Here is a 26408-nt window from a genome sequence, read left to right as displayed (position 1 = left end):
TAAGATTGACTTTGCATTGAAGTGTTGGTCCAGATAATTTTCATGAACTTTTTTCCTGACCTATTTATCCAAAGTTGAGATCTGGGGACTGTGTTTTGGTAGAGCAGCTTGTCTTAGTGATGCATCACATGCTCAGAGACTCTGTCCTCCCTATGGGTAACACACAATAGCCACTGCTATGCATTACCAAGGTACGACTTTTTAAATTCTTCTGCTGGGACCTTGCTGAGTGAAATGTTTGTTACCGAAATCCCTGGTAAGAGAACTCAGTGGCCAAGCACCAAACCACAAACCACTGTATCCCACTCTTTACATGTGTTGAAAAGAGAATGCTCTTGGAAATATATTGAAAGGAGAAAGAAAACTGATATTTGGCACCATTCTCATCACAGAGCTTACCAGAAAGACATTTTAGCTTAGCGATGGGACCTGTACCAACATTCATTCATTCAGCAAACATTTTGAAGGCAATTTAACCAACTGCTAATTCCTTATGTATCCTGGGTTTACTGGAGCTCTTTCTGGGCAAAATTGCTGACTAAGACCTATAATCATTGTTCTATGACCTCTCATTGACACCTCAACCCAGGTTCATCTGGCTTTTGCCATCACAATAAAGAATGAGCTTTGTGATTTGTGGCTTCTTTCCATGACAATCTCATTGTGCTTTGATAACCATTACCCTAATTTGGGGCTGAAAGATAGGCACCTTGAATAAAATGACTACATTTCCCATCCTTCACTGTAGTTAGGGAAAACCATGTGACTAATTTCTGGCCAATGAGAGTAGGCAGCGATTTTGTAGTGGTGGTGGTGGTGGTGGTGGTGGTTGTTGTTGTTGTTATTGTTGTTGTCCTGGAATGTCTGGGAAGGCTGTGTAGTCAGCTGACACTTCTGGGAATGTTTCATTGTGTCCTTTTATATTTAGCCCAACTTTTGGTCTTTAGCAAACACTATTGCTGGAAATCCAGCAACTGTCTTTGACAACAAGTTAATAAGAAATCTAACTATGATAACAATGGAGAAAGATAGGATCCTGGGTCCCTGATGTGTAAGTCTAGAATAGGCAAAACTATTTTAAAGTGAAAAAAAAAAAAAAAGGCACATTAGTTGTTACCTGGATCTGGGGTAGAGTAAGTTTGAGTGGAAAGGAAACTTTTTAGGTCAATAAAAAACACTATCTAAAGGGTGGTCGTGGCTATTAGGATTCATACATTTAACAAAATTCATTTAACTATGTACTTATAGATGGATGCATTTTGTTTTATGTAAATTATACCCCAATATAGCTTTTTAATGAGAAACTTCACAGGAAACATTATACTTGATTTTTTCATATTAGAACTTTTCATCTTAATTTGGGGCAAGAAAAGAATGGCCACCACCATCAGTATTTACTGTAATATTGGAGATCCTTTCAGCGGTGAAAGAGAAAAAAGTAATTAAAATTTAAGGCTCTTAAGGAAGAAACAAAATAATATTAATCATAGGCTTGATTCAAGTGGTAGTCTTAAGTACATTGACAGCTGTATTTTCTATAATTTGCAGTATGCTTATGCTATTAATAAAATCCAAGGATGTTACACAAGATTGTAAGGATAGTCAATATCAGACAATAGATTGTTACCTACTGCTTTAAGAGATGGTAGTTAAGAAACTATATGGACATTTTAACATCTGGCAAAAAAGTTCCTTGACAAAGTATAGTACCTATTTCTGAAAAAAGTTTTTAAAAATCAAACACAACATATTTTAATAAAGTAGAAATACATAAAAACCTCAACTTGTTCAAAGACATCATTTGAAAGTCAAAAGCACTCATCATATAATTTTAAATCTGTCATCCATTGTTATTAAAAGTAAATACAGCAGTTGTCTTGAGATCCTCAACATTCCAATGGAATATGAAAAAACAAATAAAAATACAAATATTTGTAGTGAAGGCATGACTAATTCTTTTAGGAAATAAGCACTTTTTAAAATATATCCACATAAATCAATCTTAGAGCTCTTAAAACTAAATATATGGGAAACCATTTGATACTATGTGATTATACAGAAGTCAACTGTTTTCTGATATCCAAGCATTAACCTGTGAGAAACTTCATAATAGGAAAAAAAGTCCCACTTACAAGAAACAAACAGCACACAGGTATGACATACAAAGAGAGCAAATAAGCTATAAAACACCTGAAAATAATAGAAATCATTAATGTTCAAGATTAAAGAGAAATACTTTCACTGTTTATTATCCCAATGTTTGTTGTGTATTAGGTGCTCAACAAATATCTAATGAATGAATGAATGAATGAATGAATGTAAAAGAAACATCCAAATATGTGTAGAATTTGATTGGTCTTTCATTAGTAGACCCAATATTAAGTGACATGTATTATCTTCCAAATTATGTATAAATTCAACACAATGAGATTCCACTGAATCTGTGAGCTATATGCAACTTAATATATGGCAATGAGACATTTAAAGTCTGTTGATAATATATTAAGATTTTGATTCACACTTAGAAAAAATGCCTTTTAGTGGAGACATCAACTGTTAATAATGTTGCTTTGGATCATTATTTTTGATATTCGTAATGCATTTATTATACTAATGATGTAATAATACCAAGGAAAAAATAGACTTTTATTAGTCATTTTTTTATTAATGTATTAAATAGAATTCAGATGTAAGACAAGAAATCCTAAAAAATAATTTAGATGTTTGTCTTCATTTTCTTCTTCATTTTTTTTTTTCATTATTTTCATAGGAAAGCCAGTAGTGTTTCAACCTTAACTATAACATTGATCATTGGTAGAGGAAAACCCTATTTTAATAATTAGATTAATTATTTTTCTATTTCAATTTTGCTACTAGTAGTTTTTGTTAGTGTTTGTTAATAATAGATTTTCCTTTTAATCAAGTACCTTTTGACATCTCTTAATAAGATCTTTTTCTTCTTTCTTAGTTTCAGAAACCAAAGTGTCATTATTTTCTGTTTTCTGTCAGTGTTTGAAGCAGAATTATATCAGCTTTATTAAGTTAATTGAAAAGTCCATGTTGTATGGTTGAAATAATTTATATCATTAAGAAATTATCTGTTCCTTTCAAGTTTAAAATTCTTTATTAAAAAACAGTAGTGATTATACTAAAATCAGGTAGAACTGAATTAAGGCAACAGAAACATTAAAGAGAAAATGTTGCCTATTTTATAAAAATAACAAATGTAATTCCCAGTGATATGATAGTTATGAAATTTTATGTCCCAGATGATGTATTATCAAACTATATAAAGCAAAACCTAAAAGCAATAAAATCAGATGATGGGCAATAAAATTATACTAACAAACTTAAATACAATATTCCATATTTAAGAAACACCAAGTAGATGGAAATAATTTCACATATAAGAGTATTTCTAACATCACTATTTATGAAAGTGATAAATTTAAAATGTATAAGAGAAGAGTCCTAAAATCATCATGATAAATCAATAACACAGGATAGTATGTGGTCTTTTAAAATCATATCATAGATAACACTTAGAAATATGAAAAGATTACTGCAATATTGTTTCTAATTACAGTCTCTGAGAGATTCTTTTTTTTTTTCAATTTATTTATTTTCAGAAAAACATTATTCATTATTTTTTCACCACACCCAGTGCTCCATGCAAGCCGTGCCCTCTATAATACCCACCACCTGGTACCCCAACCTCCCACCCCCCCGCCACTTCAAACCCCTCAGATTGTTTTTCAGAGTCCATAGTCTCTCATGGTTCACCTCCCTTTCCAATTTACCCAAATTCCCTACTCCTCTCTAACGCCCCTTGTCCTCCATGCTATTTGTTATGCTCCACAAATAAGTGAAACCATATGATAATTGACTCTCTCTGCTTGACCTACAGAAAACTATGAATAAAATGAACAGCACAAAACTACCCAGAAATTATGAATATAACAATTTCTCACACAGATCTCATTTTTACATGAATGGAGTACCACACACACACACATCATGCACACACACATCACAGACACACACACACACACACATGTACACACATCACACACACACGGTCTCTGTACCAGCTCCATTTTCTTCTTTCCCTCCATTCGGATAGTCACTTTATTAAAATATAAAATTTTAGTGTAGATATTTTTCACCCATTTTATATATTCAAATGTAGATATTACTCTAATGACACATAGTATTTGAGGTTTTTATTCACATTAATGGTAGCATACTATAGTAGTATCAACTATTAATTTTTTTGTTTTTTATAATCACATTTTTGAAATCTCATCACACGGGAATATAGTACTACCATAGCTGTAGATTCACACAGAGATGAATACTAATATTTTGTGCTATTGCCTTCTACCACACTAAAATCACAGTATTTTGCTTTTATTCTTTTCTGTTAAAAGTCATCTCTGAACATATATTTTTGGGCATGTATTCCAGAATTCTCTAAGATATATACTTAGCAACAAAACTGCTAGTCTCTAAGGGATATCTGTTTTCCATTTTCTACATACTGCCAAATTATCTTTCAAAATGGTTGTACCAACTCTCACAACAGAGTATGAAAGGTCCCTTTGCTCACAGCCAGGTTAAATTCGAATGTGTCACACTTTCTGATTTTTTTCTCCCAACTGGATGGGAGTAAATGTGCTTCAGTGTTGCACTAATTTTCTTTTTACTAATTTCTAATAAATTTGTACACTTAACTATTTTTGGCCCTAAAGCTCACAACTCAAAATCTCAATCCCTATGAATTGCAGGGACAAGAGTCTCATTTTCTTATTAATTTAAATCTATTTTAGAAGTTCTTGGTATACGTACACAAAGATAAACTTGAAGTGGATAAAAGACCTCAGTGTGAGACAGGAATCCATCAGAATCCTAGAGGAGAACATAGACAATAACCTCTTCGATATCAGCCACAACAACTTCTTTCAAGATATGTCTCCAAAGGCAAAGGAAACAAAAGCAAAAATAAACTTTTGGGACTTCATCAAGATCAAAAGCTTCTGCACAGCAAAGGAAGCAGTCAACAAAACAAAGAGGCAACCCACGGAATGGGAGAAGATATTTGCAAATGACAGTAAAGACAAAGGTTGATATCCAGGATCTACAAAGAACTTCTCAAACTCAACACACACAAAACAGATAATCATGTCAAAAAATGGGCAGAAGACATGAACAGCCACTTCTCCAATGAAGACATACAAATGGTTATCAGACACATGAAAAAATGTTCATCATCACTAGTCATCAGGGAGATTCAAATTAAAACCACATTGAGATATCACCTTAATGGCCAAAATTAGCAAGACAGGAAACAACATGTGTTGGAGGGGATGTGGAGAAAGGGGAACCCTCTTACACTGTTGGTGGGAATGCAAGTTGGTGCAGCCTCTTTGGAGAACAGTGTGGAGATTCCTCAAGAAATTAAAATTAGAGCTTCCCTATGACCCTGCCATTGCACTACTGGGTATTTACCCCACAGATACAGATGTAGTGAAAAGAAGGGCCATCTGTACCCCAATGTTTATAGCAGCAATGGCCACGGTCGCCAAACTGTGGAAAGAACCAAGATGCCCTTCAGTGGACGAATGGATAAGGAAGATGTGGTCCATACACACTATGGAGTATTATGCCTCCATCAGAAAGGATGAATACCCAACTTTTGTAGCAACATGGCCAGGACTGGAAGAGATTATGCTGAGTGAAATAAGTCAAGCAGAGAGAGTCAATTATCATATAGTTTCACTTATTTGTGGAGCATAACAAATAACATGGAGGACATGGGGAGATGGAGAAGAGAAGGGAGTTGAGGGAAACTAGAAGGGGAGGTGAACCATGAGAGACTATGGACTCTGAAAAACAATCTGAGGGTTTTGAAGGGCCGGGGAGTGGGAGGTTGGGGGAGCCAGGTGGTGGGTATTATGGAGGGCACGTATTGCATGGAGCACTGGGTGTGTTCAATGAATTCTGTTATGCTAAAAAGAAATTTTAAAAAAAGTACTGTACCATAACGCTTAAAAAATTAAGAGGGTAGATCTTATGTTATCTGTACTCAGCAAATAAAAAAATGTGGATAGCAAAAAAAAAAGTTCTTGGTATAGCATGGATCATTGTTTTTCTTTTATGTGCTAGGCAAATATTTTCTCCCATATAGTGGAGCTTTTCTTTTCTTTACCTTGTTTATAGTTTTATTTTTCAATCCATAAGTTTCTCTTTTTGATGTAGTCAGATGTTTTGATGTAGTCAGATCTACTCTTTTGTCGCTTATCCTTTCCCTTGCTACAAGGTCCTTCTGTACCTTGATATCACAAAGGCCTTCCCATCTAAAATATTTAAGTTTTCTCTCTCTCTTTTTTTTTTTTTTTTTTTTTTTTTGCTTTTCATAGATAAGTTTTAGTTGCTGTGGAATAATATATTTTGTATTAACTATTGGAGTCATTTTATATATGTGGAGAACAATTAACACAACCTAATGTACTGCGTATTTCATTATTTTTCCAACTTTGTAATGCCCCCTTACTCATTTAAACATTGGGATATACCATTTTATTTAGTATAGTTTTATGATATCTTAACAGCTGAGCAAACCAAGTTCCCTCTGCTTTTCTTTTCTTTTACTATTTTTAGTTCAGAATTATCTTGATTTTATGAACATTATTTCACATAAATTTTAGAATTAATATGTCACATTTCTTGTAATTTGAATTGGCATCATACTGAACCTAGTGATTAGTTAGGACACAACTTATATTTATCATGATTCCTTTTCTAAATTATTCCAGGATGACCTTACAAAGATAATTTTCAAAGATATATTTCTTCTTACATGTATAATTGATTTATTGTAATCAGAATGAGACTTTAAAAATGTATTTCCTTACTGTTATTGTGATATATAGGATTTTTAAAAAATAGGTATTCAGTGTCCAGGTACCTCTCTGGACTAGCTTAATACTTTTAAGAAAATATACATACGCCTGGATTTTCAATGTAGACAATTATGGTCCACAAATAATGGAAATATTTTTAACTTTGTTTCTTTCTGATACTTTTTACTTTTTGCTGATCTTATTACATGGGCTAGGAATTATATTAACATGTGTAGCAGAACTGGTGACAGTAGTCATTTATGTCTTTTTTTTATGATTTAATGGAAGTGCTCTAAATGTCCACAATTGCATGCACTAAAATCCAAAGTATTTAAGGTTAATATGCTTTACCAGGTTGAGAAAATTTCTATTTCATTTTGTTAAACTACACAAACTCATAACTGGAAAGTGACTTTTTCTTTTGCTTCATTTTATCTATTCAAATAAACACATTTCTGGTTTCTCTTAATCTACTAAAATATTTGGATATTTGTTAATGTCGACCCATTATTATTTATCTGAGAAATATGAGATGTCCAAGCCTGGGATAAGGTGTATTTATGATTTTAAATGATAGTTATTTTGAATTGTTGAGACTTATGTTGGGTGTTTTGCATGAGTATTGATAAGCCTTTCTGACCTATAATTTTGCCTTTCTGAACTGCCTATGCCTGGGTCTTATCAATGCTTTACTATTCTCTCAGAAAGAGTTTGAGCTTTTCTTGTTTTTCCATTTTCTGAAACAGTTTGTAAAAGAGAGGGATTATATTTTCCTTCAATTGTAGAAAATCTGGAAGTCTAGGAGCTTCTAAATTTTATGCTATAAATTTCAAATTTTATTATTATTTTGATGTCTTTATTGTTACTCTTTCAGTAATGATTTTCTTTTTTCCTGATTCATTTTTAGGAATTTATTTTTCTGTATTACCAATTTTACCCTTTTTCTTATTTATTGCCACAAAGCTATTCTATTATTATTTTAACCTCTCTTGACCTATTGTTATTTATTACTCTCCATTTCTTTTAATAGTTAATTTATGATTTCCTATTTTCTTGATTTGTGTTATTTTTCATGTCTTTTCTACAAAACTGTGGTTTTATTAATCGTACCTAATATAGATGTATATTTAACACTCTTGTTTATATCTACTTTTCTATTTATGATTTCCGTCCTTCAGCTTTATTTTCTATTCACTTTAAAAAATCTTTTCTATATTTCTTTAGTTGCATGCTTAATTCCTTAATTTTGAACATTCTTATTTCTAAAAGAATTTCATTGAAGTTCTATATTTCCCTTTAGATGTCAGTTTATGGGGCACCTGGGTGGCTCAGTCAATTAAGTGTCTGCCTTTGGCTGAGGTCATGATTCCAGGGTTCTGGGATGGAGGCAGATGTTGGGCCCTCTGTTCAGGGAGGGGCCTGCTTCTCCCTTTCCCTCTGACCCTCCCCCCCAGCTCGTGTGCTCTCTCTCTCTCAAATAAATAAATAAAATCTTTTTTTTTTTTAATGTCAGTTTAGATGCATTCCACACTTTTTGGTATATAATAATTCCACTTTCACTAATTCCTAAATACTTCCCTAATTATGGCATTTCCTTTTTTTTTTTTTTTTTTAATTTGGGATGCCAGGGCAAAGTCACTGCAAAGTAATGATATTTTGATCTTTCAATTCTCTTCATCAATTGATTCATGCCTATTTGCTTAATCTACAAGTTCCACAATGGCAGAAGTTATCTTCTTTTAATCTCCTGCCTCAGGCCCTGGCATAGTTCTGGGCAAACACCATAAGAGCAGATAAATAATGTGTCAGTTCCTCAGAACCACAGATACACTGGTTCATTCATAAATATGCCCTCATTCATTTAACAGATATTTTTTGAATGCCTGGGAAGGAGGTAATTGGAAGGTTCTAAGGCACTCAGGTTGGTTTTACTCTACTCTGAATATTGTCATCTAGCAGTCAAGGACATGAGCTCATCTATTTAACAGGGGAAGTGAGATATAGACCATTATGCAGATGATATTTTTTCTATGATTACTTTTACTTAACTCTTCTTTTTGTTATTTAGGCTACCTGTTGGCAGGATCAGAGTCCATGTTATAAATTAATGATAAAATGTTGTGTTGGGAAGATTAAAAGGAGGGCCAGTGGATCCTTTCAGATTTTCCTTTTGTTTAGGACACATATTTGACAATTTGGTTTCATATTCGACAATTTGGGGTCTACTTTTTGCTCTTCTGCCAGTAGGATGACCTAGAATGCTTTTCAAAACACTGCTATCTAGACACAAACACAGATTAAAAGAGACAAAAATACAAGCCAATTGTGGGCTTGGGCATCAATGTTTTGTTGAAGGCTTCCCCAAATTCCCAAATGATTCCCAGTATGCTCAGGGCTATAACAATCAGAACATACGTATTGTGTAACCTATAGTTTCGTGCCTCTTTCTGCTCTTCTTGTCTGCTCTTATTAGGTTTTGTTTACCATTTCTCATGTGATTTCTGAGGGATTAAAACAGGGTAGGATTTGGAAGTTGGGTAACTGACTAGGGAGGCATTTGGTGAACGGTTCCCATTTTGCTTTAAAGTAAGCAGGTTTGTTATACATTGGCTTTACACACACTGGCTGTCTTTACACATCTAAAGAGCTGGACAGTCTTGGGCTTTCCTCGATTATCAGAACAAAGAAGCAATGTCCTGGAACCTGAAAGCCTCCCTAGCAGACAGCAGGTAAAATTACTAGGGTGGATGTCTCAGGAAGGTTCCAGAGACTTCAGACATCCCAAACTAGCCCTTCAGGGCCTCCCTTGAGCACCTGGAATCCTGTAACTGTGGTCAGTCAGTGAGGATCAAACAAGAAGGATGCTTTTTCATATTTCTGCTGCTTTCAGGACTGGAGAGACCCAAACTTTAGAACCTTGGGAATTCGTGAGTACTCTAACATGGGGCCACATGGGGAGGCGAGAGCAGGGCTATGTTATCTTTGCTATTTGGCTATCAAACCTTAATAAATGAGCTCCTGTGATACAGAAAATAAAAAGGAATGGTGATAGCTTCTTGCCATACTAGTTCAGCTATACTTTTATAACTACTTTTATCAGTAGGGTACTGAATGTCCACATTTTACAAAACAAAACAAAACAAAAACGGGAAGCAGCCACTGGCACAGTCTGCAAGTCAGCTGCTCCCCTCCCCCAACTCCATAAGTCACTGCATGGATAGTTTTCCTGCAACAATCAATATACCTGTACTATTAGGGGTTCTCATCCTTCGATGACGTTATTCCTGCTGTATATCCTTTCTAATAAACTGCTGTATCTTTAAGTAACCTAATTTTCTCCTGACAACAGGCATTTCCATAACCCAAACCAACTGTCACAGAGAGATGGTGCATTTTATTGAGAAAATTAATAAATTTTGAACAATCAAATTAGTGTTAAGAAATGCAGAGCTTCACCTGGAAGGAATCATCTGGAAGGTGTTTCATTTCTCCCCAATGATAAATACAATCTCTTTGCACTCACACTTTGGAAAAACATATACAAGATATCTTTTGAGAATCAAATGAGGTCAATTAAAAATATTAGAAAAATACCTACATAATTTATTATAAAAATATTAGAATCATACCTACATAATTTATTATTTTCTAAAATAAAAACAGCATTTTCCTATATAGATGTGGCAACTTGAGGAAATTCTCCCATGTAGCTAATGTAAACACATTCTGTGTCATTGTTGAGTCTGGAAGACTGGATTCCCCAAATTATCCCTCTTGTAGAAATTTATTTGTTAAGTAAACTGCAGTCCACGCCACTTCCTCAGCCTTGCCCAAAGAAACATTGCTTGAACAATCAGAGAATTACAAACTTGAAAGGCAAATTAAAGTTCATCTAACTGATCCAGCCACCAACAGAAGCCACCCTTTCTTCTAAAAAGCATTCTTGTTTCCAAAGGACTGTTTTGCAAGTAGCCGTTTGGAGACATATATAAATCTGGTCTCATTTTAACTATGTTTGTTGGCATTATTTCTGCACCCAGAGTTCTTATTTCTTTTTTTTTTCCCCTCTGTATTTCAAGCAGGCTTTGATCTTTTATCAATGAACGTATTCCTAAGGGCAAGCAGGAAACATGCTCAAAGAAAAATATTACCAAAGATACATATCATTAGTGCACAAATGGATAATTTTCCCACCTGCAACCATTATAATCCAGGGTTCTCAAACTTTATAAACTGAAGAACTTAATTTTATCCACCACCAAATCAAGCCTATCTGGCTGGGGAAAAAAATCTGAAGCTAGATTTTTAACCTTCTGCAACCCTCTCAGCTGCAATGAGTGGTGGTAATAGAAATTGGGTAACTAGGGGTGGGTTGTGGGGACAGAGCCTGACAAATTTAGAGACACTAGTTCTGAGGAATGGGAAGTTGACTGATATCTAGCTGGGGACTTCCAGCTCTGTTCTAAAATGAAGCTTCAACCCATCATCCCTGTTTTAGTTCACTCTGCACTGAGGACCACTCAACCTTTCTTCCTATGGGGTAGGTTTTCAAAGAGAATGTCTGAGGTCATATCCAAAAGCTGACATATATATAATGTTCAATAAAAGTTTGAAAACTCCTCTGTTAGTTCATTTTGAGAACTTACATCTTAAATTTTGGATTTTAATAATAGGAGACAAACACATCAAATCTGACAAAATATCCATTCCCAGAAGAAATTGCAAAAGATTTATGATCCTTATCTTCACTAGTTATTGAAATTCATGTTTGTTTTGTCCTTTGGGTATGGAGTTATTTGAACTAAGAATAATTTCTTAATTTAAAGGATGCCAATTATCAGTTTTTAGAACATACCTACTCTATAATTTATTAACTTTGATGATTGCTGTGTCTCCCCCAAAACTGCCTTAATAATGATTATTTAAGCCAAAACTTTGGCATTGCTAAAGGAAGGAGCAAAACGTATTTTTTTTAGTAATTACGATTTCTTTAAAAAGATCATGTTTTTAAAAAAAATATTTATTTTTTTAAAATCAATAGATGAAAAACTATATACAAGATATTCAGCTAAATATTGTAAAAAGTTTGTATGTTTTTGTGTGTGGGTATGTGTACATCTTCAGTAACTATGGAAACAAACAAAATAGGTCCTAAAATTGGGGAAATCTTCATTTTCCCAGCAGGGAAGGGAGGAGGAACTCACCATAAATAAGGAAGCCACAAATGAAACAGTAAAGATGTTTTGAAGAAGACCAAAACTGAGTCAGAAGGCTCAGAAAGCTAAGTAGCTAAAACATAAATCATACATATAAATCATGTAATTAGAAAAGCACACACAGTCATGACTTTAATTTTCTAGGCTTTTAAGGAAACCAATTTTCCTCTTTGTTGTGTCCTCTAGGAAGCTCAGAACCAAATTGACGGCCCACCTATTGCAACTGCCAATACTTTATGATAAACAGACCCAAGTGTGAACCTTCCAATCCCTAACCCATACCTTCTATCTGTCCCAACTCATTGAGTTAATTATTGTGTTTTTTTTGGTCTCCTTTATAATAACTGACAAAACAAGTTTTTTAAGAAAAAGTGAAGATTATAAGTTAGAAAATAATGTCATAGGCCTTTATGGGCACCTAGCTAAATATAATGCATTAGGACTTTCAATGATCAGTAGAAAAATCCACTTGCCTTCTCTGCACATACGTATATGCTGATACTATTACCTTGCTGTCCCTTTCTAGTTTGAAGAAGGGCAACCCGATCCATGTACTACTTTGATCTCAGGAAGGTATTTCATCTCCAAGGATCTCAACAGCCCCTGGTTTCGCTCTGAGGCCTACAACACTCTGAAACGGGCAGAGCCCCAGGATGGTTTCCCAAGAAGAGACACTGAGTGAAGGATGTGTATTTGGAAGCTTCTTTAGAAGATGATCCCAGGAAGCACAGTGAGAGAGTGGGAAGGAAGAGAAGTCAGTCAATACACGGTCATAAATGAGTTGATTCCTCCTAGGAGTACTAGGGCTCAACCACATAAGATGATGGTTACAATATACCTGAAAGAGATCCTACTAAAAGGACAAGGTAGCTGGGCTACTTTCCCACCAACTCCCACCTCTCATTGATAGAGGGCTCTTACGAAGGGTACAGACTCCCCAGCACTGGCAGACTACCCTGGGTGTGCGTTGAGCCCACTCACGCATGCTGTCTGTGGACTTGCAGACATTTGCAGGGGAGCCTTTGGCAAGAGGAATGAGTACCCAGGGGACATGGGTAAGTCACCACCAAGGACTGCTAGAGAGAGCAAGACAAAGGACTCCAGACAAAGGTATCTTCAAGAGAGTCCCTCTCATAAGCCTCCTTTGCATAATTTGGTAACTGGCATTACTCAGTTTATTCTGGAGAATAGGCAGCAGGTGAAGAGTGGTTCAAAGTTAGGATAATCGTATCCTGTTTTAACTCTTTTAAACATCAATGTAAGAACGCGTTTCAAAGTCAAATGTAAATGCATCTTGGACCTGCCTTTGTGATATTTTACTGCTACCTATTTTAATAGTGTGACTTTTGGAGAGCCAGCTACTATCAACAGTCTTGGCAACTATGGGTTCAATGGAGAGCATCAGGAATGAGCCCTGTGCTTAGCCCTCCTACAGTTGCTTTGTTCAGGACCTGCTATGGGACACGGTCTGCCAAATTCCACCCGCTTCCCATGCATTATAATGTTTGCAGTGATTGCCTAGACTTGTCCCAAGATAAACTCATGGCTAACTTTTCCTAAGGCCTTCTGTCCTGATCCTTTTACATCTCCAACAGTCAGCTTCTGTCAAACTTGTGGGAAATAAAGGATTTTACAGAGGCTGAGAAAAGATCAGAGGCACAAACCTAGTTAAAAATTCCAAAATCGATATTTAAAAAAAGGGATGAAGCCCCCCAGGAAGCCCCTGGGTTGTCTAAGAAGTCCTCAGTTCAAAGCTAGTAATTCAGGGATGAATCTGAGGATCTGAGTGTCAATAGGATCTTGGTTTGATAGGAAAAGAACGATCTTTTTAGGGTGCCATGGGACTGTTTGACTTTATGACCGCTATACAAGGTGAAAGGAAACCAGAGCACTAAGGCTGATGGAAGAGTGGGCAGAGGAAAATCAGGCACCCTGCTTCCCTCCAACGCCCACTTTTTAACTTTCCTGGAGGATGAAAAGCAAATGAGAGAATAAAGGCATTAGCAGTTTATCCAAAGATTCCATTTTAATACATAGCCGAACTGGTAGAATCAAAATGACCAACTGAATCAAGTCATTTTTATATCTGCCTTTCTTGACTGCCTATTTTGAGGATATTTGCAGGTGGTCCTCAGGGTTCTGCAGAAAGACTAGGCTTCGGTTGCAGTTTTTATGAAATCTTCTGGAACCTAGATTGCGTGTTTCTCCTAAGCAAATGCCCTAGTATCTTCACCATTGGAGTCTGCCTGTGTTTATCTTGGGCCAGGCAAAGCAATCAGACTATGACAGGACACTTGTGGTGAATATGCCTCTGTTGAGACAGCTCTGAATCCCAGAACCTCGGTCTATACACCATGCTAGTCCTGCTTGTAGAATGGATCTCAGACTCCATTTTCCAACCAAACTCTCCTGTTCTGTAGATCTAAAACCCCACCCTGAACATTTACTCCTTCATCTTTGCTTTCTAGCTCTTTTTCTGGGACTCCAAACCCCAAATCTGTGTCTGAATGGGACACTTGCCCAGATATCAAACTCAATATCTGTTTGAGTTGGAGTTTTTCTGGTATCAGAGCATTCCTAGACAATTCTCAGCACACTGGGATGCCCCGGCTCAGAGTGCTCCCCATGTGTTGAGTCTGTACAAAGCAGGCCCTCACTCTCCAATTTGTCCACACGTGACTGGCCAGCTGCCCATAGGGGAGTAATCCCTATAAAACACTAGCCCAGAATTCTTGGCTGCCTGTGTCCTTCAAATTTCAGTAGACTCAATGCATCACCCCAGTTTGTTTATGCCAGAACTCCTCATGATGGGGAGATGGGAGTCACTGGAAGAGCCCAGGCTTTGGGTGGCAAAAACTTGGCACTCACGACATCACTCCTTGTCTCCACGTGGGACTCCAATCAGACTTTTCTCATCAATTGGTATGCACTTTCACATTGAGGCCAGATAAAGCTACAGGATTTTCTTACTTTATTATTTTATATAACTAGTACCAACAGATCACAATTAAATGAAACCCACACTCCATCCCTGGTGTAAGTCTTGCTGAAAAGTGGGTGGGGGCACAGTGAGATGACTTTGGGGCTGAGTTTAGGGAAGGACAAAGTCCCTGAGGACAGGAGAAAAAGTTAATTGGACCGCACTGAAGGCTCATGAGGAAGGGGATCTTTATTGTGGTGATGGCCCAGTGGCATTCAAATTCTTTGGCTACATTCAATTGTTTACCAATTCTGGTTCAGCAGACCAGTGTCAAAGAAAGCAGTGTGATGAACTGATCGAGATCTGGGAAGTCTCAGAATATCAATATGAGGGGCCACAAGGGCATATGCGGGTAGGAATCGCATCCCTTCCTACTGAGTATGGGATAACCTGACTGGGGGTGGTACTTCTCTTCTTGGTCATGATGGTGAGCAGAGCTTATTGAAAGTTCTATTATTTTCAGAGAAGCCCTTTTACCAAGTTTCAGAAGTGTCATCCTTTTATTGTGTAGAGGAGAAACATTCTGGTACATAATTAAAATTCAGACAAGATTGTTTTAATCCCACATTAATGAAGACCAAGGGGATCTTTGTGATCGGCAAATACACCATATTTGCAATTTTTTTTTTCATACAAAGTCTACCTGATTATCCCAAAATCTTCTCCTCCTAATACTTTGGAGGGGTCAGTAATGTCCCAACACCAGAAGACTGTATTCTTTAGATCCTGAGGCAATATTGGTCCTTTGGCACATTTATCAGCAATCACAGTCCCAACATCTTCCTGGACTTAGAATAAAGTTAATATCTTTCTTGGATAAGAGAGACACACTTTACTCTTCATATTCATAATTTTACCTATGGGGTTGGGAAACATTCATCTGAAATCTGTCCTTTCTCTACCCTATACTATCACTCCTCCACCCCCAATAAGAAGAAGACCCTCTAACTGCATGCTCAGAGCCCACAATACTCTTTAGGCCTTGTTTTCCAAAAGGTAGTGATACAGTGCCTTAAAGAGTCAAGGGCAGGAAAAATCTTCATCTTTATACCTTCTATGTGGTCAACACACGTCAGAGGCGCTATGTTACCATGCCCAATTCTCTGCTTTGCCTGTGATTGGGTAAGACTAGCACAAACATGGATGTTTAGCCATTTAGGATTTAGCAGGGGAAAGCAGGAGGCCCCACTTATGCCTGCCAGCCTGAGGAAAGTTTGTAAATTCCATCTTTGTAAAAAGAAATTCTGCATTGTAAGAGGGGAGAAGTTTCAAGCATTTGCTTAGCTTTAAATAAACTGTAATCTGGTTCCCATTTTGCTTTTGATCCTTTGCCCCACTGCTGAGTTTCTTGCTGTAACCCTCCTTGTTGACATACATGCTGGTTACCAGAATGGGGAGTTGTGGCTGAGCTGACTGAACCACGTCGGACACTCTGGGGTTCATCCAGCTCTAATTACAAAAAAAAAAAAAAAAAAGAGAGAGAGAGAGAGAGAGAGACTCTGTCAATCTTAACATTTGCCAACAACAACAACAACAACAAATCCTAGCCATCATACACCATAGTAAATTCAGTATATCAAGTTCAATCTTCAGGGCTAAGCCCAATAAAATTATGGGTTAGTTGGAGAGCTAGGTTGAAAAAGAGTCTGATACCAACCCAGAGATCAATTAGCAATAATCGCGCCTCGGATAAACCTCATTGGCTACGATACTGCCACTGCGCAAAGCTTACCAACCCAGAGATCAATGTGAAAGAATATGATATGAAATGCATGCTATGTATACAAGAAAGGGAGATATTATCATCAGAGCTACATATTTGTCATTTCAAGCCTAGAATTCAAACTTCCATGGGGTACAGCAAATATATGGCCAGAAGGTAGATGTATCCAGAAATAATATTTATTTCCCTTATTGCTCACAATAGGAGGTGATCACACGTCATTTTTTAGCCTAAGACAGATGGGTTTACACTTATAGTCCTCAGGTGGCCATAACTTCTTTTACTCTCAAGTGTCCTAGTTTGGACAGTACATGATATGGTCACCCTATGAGATTAGGTCTACTGTGTCATAAGTGTAAGCCCTAACATCTTAAGAGTGGTAGGTAAGACTCTTCTTAACCTAGTCTAAACTTGCTTATTATTCTCCTTTGTCTCAATAAACATTATCTAAACTTATCAAAAGTTGACCCAAAAATTCAAATATATGGTTGCTAAACTTGGTATACACACATACAGAATAAAACCAGATTTTCTTCTAGATATTTTCACAGTATAGTTCAATATTTTATTGCACTGTAAGGTTCAAGAATGCAAGGCATTATGATTTTGGCACACGATCCAGCCTGAGAACACAAATAGCTGCTTTTACAGATGTGTGACTCAGGACATAACACTAAACTGCTAGCTTGTATATGGAAGTGTCAAAATATCTGCAAAAACTTATGAAAACAACACCCAACTCAGAGTCTGCACATGCATACACACAAACACACATTGTTTTAGCCGAACTATTAGGTTTAACATTTATACCTGAAGCAATAAAACTGATGCATATAGAAACTATTTCTGAAACAAGTTCAGCAATGTCTCCTCCAAACTCCATTTTGAGGTTCCAGAATAAATGCCTTTTTCATGTTGCAGCTGAAGCCCCGGCCAATTCTGCAAATGGTCTTGGAAAATTGCCTTCAGAATTGACTGTCCCAGGGGAAGGTTTACTGGTAGGGGAAACAGAGACACAGGAGGAGTTTTCTAGACCCAGAAAGAGACAGAGGCAGAGGTGAAAGGGTAACTTGGTGCAGGTGGCTTCAATTTCTCTTTGACCAGTAGTCCTGTTCACTATTAACAGCAACGGTTTCCACTTGTGTGAACAATTTTGCATTAATCTGTTTTAACTGGCAAAATCCACCTAGTCCAGGGTCTACACCCCAAGCATTACATTGCAGGGAAGTTATTCCCATTTAGGAACAAAGATATTCTATTTTGGAATCTGAACTCTCTTGAATCTGCCTCTTCAAATACCTGAGGGCCTATTACTTAACACCTCCCACTCTATTGTATTTTATGCTGCCCGCACGAAGACTTAAATTCACCAAGTCAAAATGTGTACAATAAAAAAAAAGTAGGTATCATGATCGGATTTAGTAACTAAGAAATGACTCAGACGTGAGATTTTATTCAACTGGCATAATCAGGAAAGAATTGAAGAAAACTCCATTTTATATTGACCGAAACAGATGGGTAGATTTCAGTGGGAAGAGATAGAGACCAGATTCTTGGAGATATTCACCAGCATAAGAAAAGACACAGAAACAGAGGCTGAGAGGCTTGTATTGAGAGAGCAAGAATACTTCTTTAGATGAAGATGATTTGGGGATATACATAAGGTACCAGAAAATTATAACATTTTGATAAATTTGAGTCCAATCTACTTTTTAAGTAAGTTGTCCAAAAGTCATGTCAGATTTTTCTGATCACACTATAATATAAAGATTCTCTTTGGTACAATGAGAATTTAAACATTGTGACATTAAAATAGAAAATAACTCTTTGAAGAAAGAGAAGGCAAACACTGGAAAATGATAAGAGAGGGCAGTGCTAATTCAAGGTTATGGTCTACAGCCAAAACTATCCTATCAGGTGAAATCACATCTATGTGTGGTTTTACTGAACAAAAAAAAAAAAGAATGAAAATGCATGGTGTAGGTATTTAAGTAAAAAAAAAATATATATATATATATATATATATATATATATATATATATGGGTGGTTTGATCTCTGATCATAGATTCAAGCCCCAGGTTGGGCATAGAACTTACTTAAAATAAAGTAAATAAATAAATAAATAAATACACCTAAAACTGAACACTAATGAATTAAAATGAAAACAAAGCAAACAAACCAAATGCATATATCCCCAACCTGAGAGAGAGAGAAAGAGAAGAAAACAGTGCAAATATATGAAATAAAATTGACAAGGTATATAATCTCAGATATTAGATTAAGTAAATCATAAGAATCTCATGTATCCCTAGATGTAAACAAATTTTAATGTTCAAGAAAAGAGTATTTTTCTTGAAAAATATTGATTACCAGAATATGTTCAAGAAAATTTTAAAAGTCATGGAGGGGATAAAAGAAAAAGAAAATTTTAAAAGCCTAATCAGACCAATATCCCTGGTAATATAATGGCAGGAGTAGGGGTGGAGTGGGAGGGTTAAAAATTCACCTAGGATCACTGTGTTTTCCATTGAATAATTAGAAATTTCAGGGAAATAAAATACTCATGATATAAAAGTAGTCGTATTCCATGAAATATGCAAAAGATCCCAACTAAATTTAATCATTTGAAGGAAACCAAATAATGATAAAAGATATAGAAGAATCAAATGTACATACAGAGAGCATTATACACAATAGTTCAAGAATATACTTTCCTTGGGCACCTAGGTGGCTCAGTGGGTTAAGTCTCTGCTTTAGGCTCCAGTCATGATCTCAGGGTCCTGGGATTGAGCTCTGCATCATCAGGTTCTCTGCTCAGCAGGGAGCCTGCTTCCCCCTCTCCCTCTGCCTGCCTCTCTGCCTACTTTCAATCTCTCTGGCAAATAAATAAATATTTAAAAAGAATATACTTTACCTTCACAAACAATTGAACCATTTATAAAATCTGACTGTGGGCTAGGTCACAGATGAAGGTTCTGTCTTACCTACACTGTTTTCCTATTGGCCTGCCCAGGCGTCATATCCTCACCTCAAATTACCTATTAGCCCTGACTGAAATACCTATGACTGAATTCTTATAATTCAAAATAAGAAGGTAGAAGAGTGGGAAGAGATTTGGAATATTATAAAAATCTTTTTCCATCTAATTAAGGGTTTCCTCTTAACCAAAACTAATCACAAGATATTTTCATGTTATTGAACAGCTTTAATTATTAAATAATCTTAATGTTGATTCAAAAGGAAGGGAGGACTATTATTTGGGGGAAGTACCTTCTGCCTAGTGTATACTCCAGCTGACATCAGTGCAGGCAGTGTTTGGGTAAGCTCATGGGCTATTTGTATATTCATTCCTGAGGCTAGATGGAAGTATATCAGGAGAATAATTCTACTTGAGAAAAAAAGCTCTTAAACACTGGACATTTTATTTACTATGTGACCTTAGGCAATCACCTGTTTCACATCTGTGTCAGCAGGTTTCTTTTGGTATGTTACAGAAAACCCAGCCCAAAATGGATTGAACTGGAAAGGGAATGTGATTCCTGATTACACCAAATATTTTACAATTAGTGACTTGCACATGGCCATAGCAATGAACTCAAGCATTATGGCAGCATTCTAGTCTCTCTCCCCTCCCTCTTTGGTCTCAGCTTTCCTTTCTGTTAGTGTTTTATTGATGGTAAGATGGTTGTCATCACCTCCCCACTCACATTTAGTCTCTCAAATACCCCAAAGGAAAATGAAGTGCATTATCAGTTCCAACAGAAGTTCCAGAATGCCTCTCATTAATACCCAATAAAGAGACTTATGACTAATTCTACAAACAACACGAAGGAACAAGACGGGGGTGGGGCAGGTACTGTTGCTTCAAATATGTTGTTGGAGAACATCCCTGAGATCCAGCATACCTTGATATCTAGACCATTATAGTCACAGACTGGGGCTCCTGGACCCTACCTAGGGCCTTAGCTTTCTCATCCGTAAATTAAAGGGGTTAAATGAGGTAAGGTAAAGGCCCAGCCTCCATGAGTCTGTGACTCTGATTTCCTCAGAAATCTTTGTTTCCAGTGGTTTTGTGTTTCTGGCCCATCCACACTCCTGAAGCCAAGACCCTATAAAATAAGCTGAACCCCAAAGAATGGAGCCTGTCCCCAATCACCTTGGAGGCCCACAGGAAAAGCCAAAACTTTACTCTATTTATTTTCTTAAATTTTCAGTTGAATAAACTCTCAACTTTTAGCAGTAGGGTATTGATTTTCCTGCCCTGCCTGTTGAACTCCAGTAACATAAGACTCCTGGTCCCCGGGGAACTGCCTTGCACGGCAAGCCTAAAATGCAGCTTGGGGCAGCATAAACCCAAGTGGGGCCTTCCATTTTCAGACCAGGAAATTTCTGATGGTCTCCTACGTTCCTCTGCTCAATACCAACCCCTCTTCCACCCACCAAAGATCAAGGAAATGACATATAGAAATTGCTTGGGTCTGGCTGCCAACATTCCAAAAGTCTCAGAGGAAACGTGACCACTCTGGGTGCCTAACTTTACTTGGAAATTTCATGAGCAAACGTGGGCTGTAAACGTCCTGGTATTAAAACTCATCTGCTACCCTTGTACAGAACACTTAGCACTTAGACAGCTTTACAAAATCTCCATGGGTTTAGCTTTCCTGGCTTTACAATTTCAAGTCAGATCCTTGGGCTATATGAAGGTATGGGCAGGGTGGCAGCACGTTACATGTAGTGTTTGTATACATACTAGGTCATGATGGATGGTCACTCATAATTTTATGCCCATTTTTCCTGGTGCAGATGTTAATGGAACCATCTTTTATTCTTGAAAGCGCCATGGTTAGGGCGGTAAATTATGTGGTCATCCTAGACATAAAAGGCTTGGTCAATGTGGCATAGCTAATTAAATTCATACTGAAAATTCAGATCACCCAATTTCAGTACAGTGTTCCTTTTCCAAGCACTACCCTTGTCCCTTGAAGGGCTTGAAGGCCCAACCTTCTATCTACAAAGGCCCAAGATACAACCTTATGTCTCTAGCAGGAAAGGTGAATAGCTTTCTCTAGGTTATATCATTAGCACCTGAAAATCATTAGTTCTACTGAAATGGAAACATCCAAATTTTAGCACATGCTAACGATTTCCCTTCTGTAATGGAACCTGATTTTTATTTTTCACCCGGAAATGTGATTGCTGGTTGGCAAAGGAAGGAAATCTGATGCTTTCATTGAGGGCAAGGGGAAAAAAAGGCAGACCTTGGTTTTAGCTTGTAACTTTGGAAGAATGTAATCAGAATCTTGCAGGTATACAGGCATGCACACACATACATATACCTAAAACACACACCTGTTTTATCTCAGCAGCTGGGTTCATAGGACCTGCCAGAGGTAAATAATCCATTAATCTCCCTTAAGAAAATTAGCTAATAAATTCAAGCTAATTAGCTGGGTTTGGGTTGAATCAAGAGAGTAGTTTGTTGGATCATAGAGACAAAGTTAGAAAGAGGTATAGTAATGAAGCCAGGGTGGATGGATTGGAGACTCTAAGTTCTATCAAGTTGCTACATAAAGCTCCTTTGAGAGATGCCCCGATCTCTAGGAGCAGACTAAATGACCAATTTTTACTGTCCTTTGTATTCTGGGACCAATTCCAACATGGGGGGGGGAGTCCCCCACCCACAAGCAAGTCTCCAGACACCAGCTGGGTGCCCTACAATTTTATTCAGTTCTGACTCTCTTTACCTGGAGACAGCATCAGACTCCACATGTTAAGGATCACCTCCCGCAGGACTGCTCCCCTCTCCATGCACTGCAGATGCTATTTGCAACCCAAGGTCAATCGCCTGTTGCTTCTGACCAACGGGCTGTAAATCGGAGGTTCCCAAGTCTGATAAATTTGCTAGAGTGGCTCATGAACTCAGAAAAACACTTTACTTACCAGATCACCAGTTAATTATAAAAGGATAGAACTCAGGAACCGCCAGATGCAAGAGATGCAAAGGGCTAGGTATGGGGAAGGAGTGCAGAGCTTCCACGCCCACTCCAGGAGCACTACTTTCCCCATGTCTCCATGTGTTTGCCAGCCCAGGTCTCCAAACCCTGGCCTCTTGGGTTTTTATGGATACCTCATTACATAGTCATGATTGATTAAATCATTGGCCTTTGGGAACCAATTCACCTGGCTCTCCCCTCCCTGGAGGTTGGGAGAGCAGGAGGGGCTGAGAGTTCCAACCCTTTAATCACCTGGCTGGTTCCCAGCCCCAACCTTTAGCTACCTAAGGGCTTTGCAAAAGACACCTCATTAGCATAACAGATACACCTTTATCACTCTTACCATAAGAAATTCTGTGGGTTTTAGGTGGGTTGAAGACCAAATACATGTATGTATTACAAATCACTGTATCACAATCTCAAAGACTTTTGGTTTGCAGAGTACTAGCGTATTCCTTGTCTTTACATTCTGCCCTGGTGGCTTTGAGGAAGGGCACAGAGTGGAAGGACTTCCCAACCAACCCAGGCTAGGAAAGAAGGAAGAAAATCAAACTCTGTCCTAAGGAAAGGAGATTTGGATACCTAATATATGTCAGCCATTCATTCCTTGTAAACAGATAGGAAAACTGAGTCAAAGAAGAAAAAGGACAGCCCAAGATCCCCAGAGTAGTTAGGATCGGATCCAGAAGGTTGTAGTCTCGTCCTACTATAGCCCACTCTCAGAGAGCATACTTCCTAGACTCTGTGCGACCTCCAACCTGCTAGCTCCCAGGCAGGTCCTGGGACGTATAAGGACATAGAATGAAATGGTACTGAATTCACTCAAGAGTCAGCTCATCAAGAGTCAGCTCATGGATTAACCACATGGCTTTGGGTAAGTCATTTTAGCTCTCTCAGACTCAGTTTCTTCTTTTGTCAAATAGATAGAACTTACCCCTCCCTCATAGAGCCATTGTCAATTCTGGATGAATCAGAATGACAATAAACACTTCTCTGTGCCAAGAACTGTTCTGCGTACTTTACATAAAATAACTCTTGGGACCTTCACAATATATCCACTACCAGTTTGTTTTTTTTTTTTTTTCTTTTTCTTTTTCCTTTTCTTAAAGCCAGTGACTGCTTTTGAAAGCTTTGAAAAGAAGATGAAATTCAGCTTTTCCTTTAGATACTCCAGGCCCCAAGCTCTGGGCTGTAGAAAGTGTAGAAAATGTAGATGATGTGGTGGTCATCAAATCTCTCCCCACTACACCCTCAGGGCCCAAGGACATCCAGAGCTCTCCTCTTGCCCATCAACCACCCCACCGCCCCAAGGTGCTGAGAGATACCCAGCCCTGTCCTCTAATCCAGCTTGCCAGCACCCCTCCCTACCACCAACAATTTATAGAGGAGAAAATGAAGAGATGGGGAATTTAAGTCAAGCATCTATTTAATGACCCAAAGGGGATTCAAGCCTGGACAGTCTGATTTTGGAGTCTGTATTCTTCTTTTGCCTTTTCTACTCAGCACACTGACATTCAGAAGAAATCTAATAAATGCTCCTTCATCCACTGATTTTTTTTTTCATTCAGCTTATTGAAACCCAGACAAGAAAATACACAATCTTGGACACTTAGTATCTATCCCTTTTTTTGAATTCAAGATGAAGCAACTCTGTCCATGGGTCATGTCCCCTTCCCATCACCTGTGTTAGCAGGTATGGCTGTCAGTCTTCCTTGTGGAAACCTGGCATAGACTTTAGTAAAGCTTCAGTGAACCAAAGAAAATGAAAAAAAATCATCAAAATCTCATAGGGACCTTTTGATGTGGTTCCAGGCACCAAAAGACAGGAACATGCGATAAGGCCTATCACAGACTTACAAACAGGCGGGGCTAAAATTATATTTGCTTAGATAAAATAAAACATGCATGAATAATTTGAAGGGGATTTTGGTTCTAGGATTATCTCCTCTTTGTCTCTATTCATTAAAAAAAAGAAGCCTTCTTTTTTTTTAGATACTCTCAGATTAGGGGATGGGGAAATACCTCTTGGAGGGGGATAGGGAGACAGTGTATCTGCTGCTACTGGCCCCATCTCCAAATATCACTGTGTAAGTTTTTCAATTGGCCAAGTACTTATGAATAATCAACCCCAAGCAAAGAGGAAATAGCATGAGCTCTTTTTTAGGGGGGCAAGACGGGGGTTGGGGGAATGGGGAGGGAGGTCACTTTCCTATGGTTTACACCATGCCATATGAGATGGTTCCTAATCCCTCCTAGCAGACACATCAACCTTCAAGCTCAGCCAACATCCTGGCCAAACAAAATCCACTTGTAACCTCATACCAGCTAATCTGACTGTAAGCAGAGCCCATCATAAGTATTTCCACTGCACAGAGGTAGATGTACTATGTGGGTTACCTTGTAAGATTCTCACCATGATCCTTAATTCAGATTGGATCATTATTTCCATTTTACAAGGGAAAACACTTGTAATCACAGTATGACAGTAAATTGTTACAGGTGACACAGTGTAAATTGTGTGGCTGAGATGTAAGTGTAAGTCAAACCCAAACTACGCACCTATCACTAAATAAGGTATCTTCCATCTCTCCCGCTGCCATTTCTATGCACCATGTTTAAATGTGAATGTCCTTTATAGATTTTGGACACTAGTCCTTTATCTGATATGTCGTTTGCAAATATCTTCTCCCATTCTGTCAGTTGTCTTTTGGTTTTGTTAACTGTTTCCTTTGCTGTGCAAAAGCTTTTGATTTTGATGAAATCCCAAAAGTTCATTTTTGCCCTTGCTTCCCTTGCCTTTAGCGATGTTCCTAGGAAGATGTTGCTGCGGCTGAGGTCGAAGAGGTTGCTGCCTGTGTTCTCCTCAAGGATTTTGATGGATTCCTTTCTCACATTGAGGTCCTTAATCCATTTTGAATCTATTTTTGTGTGTGGTGTAAGGAAATGGTCCAATTTCATTTTTCTGCACGTGGATGTCCAAATTTCCCAACACCATTTATTGAAGAGGCTGTCTTTTTTCCATTGGACATGCTTTCCTGCTTTGTCGAAGATTAGTTGACCATAGAGTTGAGGGTCTATTTCTGGGCTCTCTATTCTGTTCCATTGGTCTATGTGTCTGTTTTTGTGCCAGTACCATGCTGTCTTGATGATGACAGCTTTGTAATAAAGCTTGAAGTCCGGAATTGTGATGCCACCAACTTTGGCTTTGTTTTTCAATATCCCTTTGGCTATTCGAGGTCTTTTCTGGTTCCATATAAATTTTAAAATTATTTGTTCCATTTCTTTGAAAAAGATGGATGGTACTTTGATAGGAATTGCACTGAATGTGTAGATTGCTTTAGGTAGCATAGACATTTTCACAATATTTATTCTTCCAATCCAGGAGCATGGAACATTTTTCCATTTCTTTGTGTCTTCCTCAATTTCTTTCATGAGTACTTTATAGTTTTCTGAGTATAGATTCTTAGCCTCTTTGGTTAGGTTTATTCCTAGGTATCTTATGGTTTGGGGTGCAATTGTAAATGGGATTGACTCCTTAATTTCTCTTTCTTCTGTCTTGTTGTTGGTGTAGAGAAATGCAAAGAACAAATAAT

The 26408-nt window shown here is 37.6% G+C and overlaps 1 non-coding gene across 1 annotated transcript; it reads right to left on the bottom strand.

The window, feature by feature from the left end:
* Window positions 1-16690: 16690 nt before the first annotated feature.
* Window positions 16691-16827, bottom strand: LOC122916591. Its single transcript, XR_006386235.1, has one exon. It is a non-coding gene; the product is annotated as a U4 spliceosomal RNA (small nuclear RNA).
* Between the last annotated feature and the right edge of the window lie 9581 nt (window positions 16828-26408).

Source organism: Neovison vison, chromosome 8, assembly GCF_020171115.1.
Source record: "Neovison vison isolate M4711 chromosome 8, ASM_NN_V1, whole genome shotgun sequence".
NCBI lineage: Eukaryota > Metazoa > Chordata > Mammalia > Carnivora > Mustelidae > Neogale > Neogale vison.
This window is presented reverse-complemented; position numbering and strand designations above follow the sequence as displayed.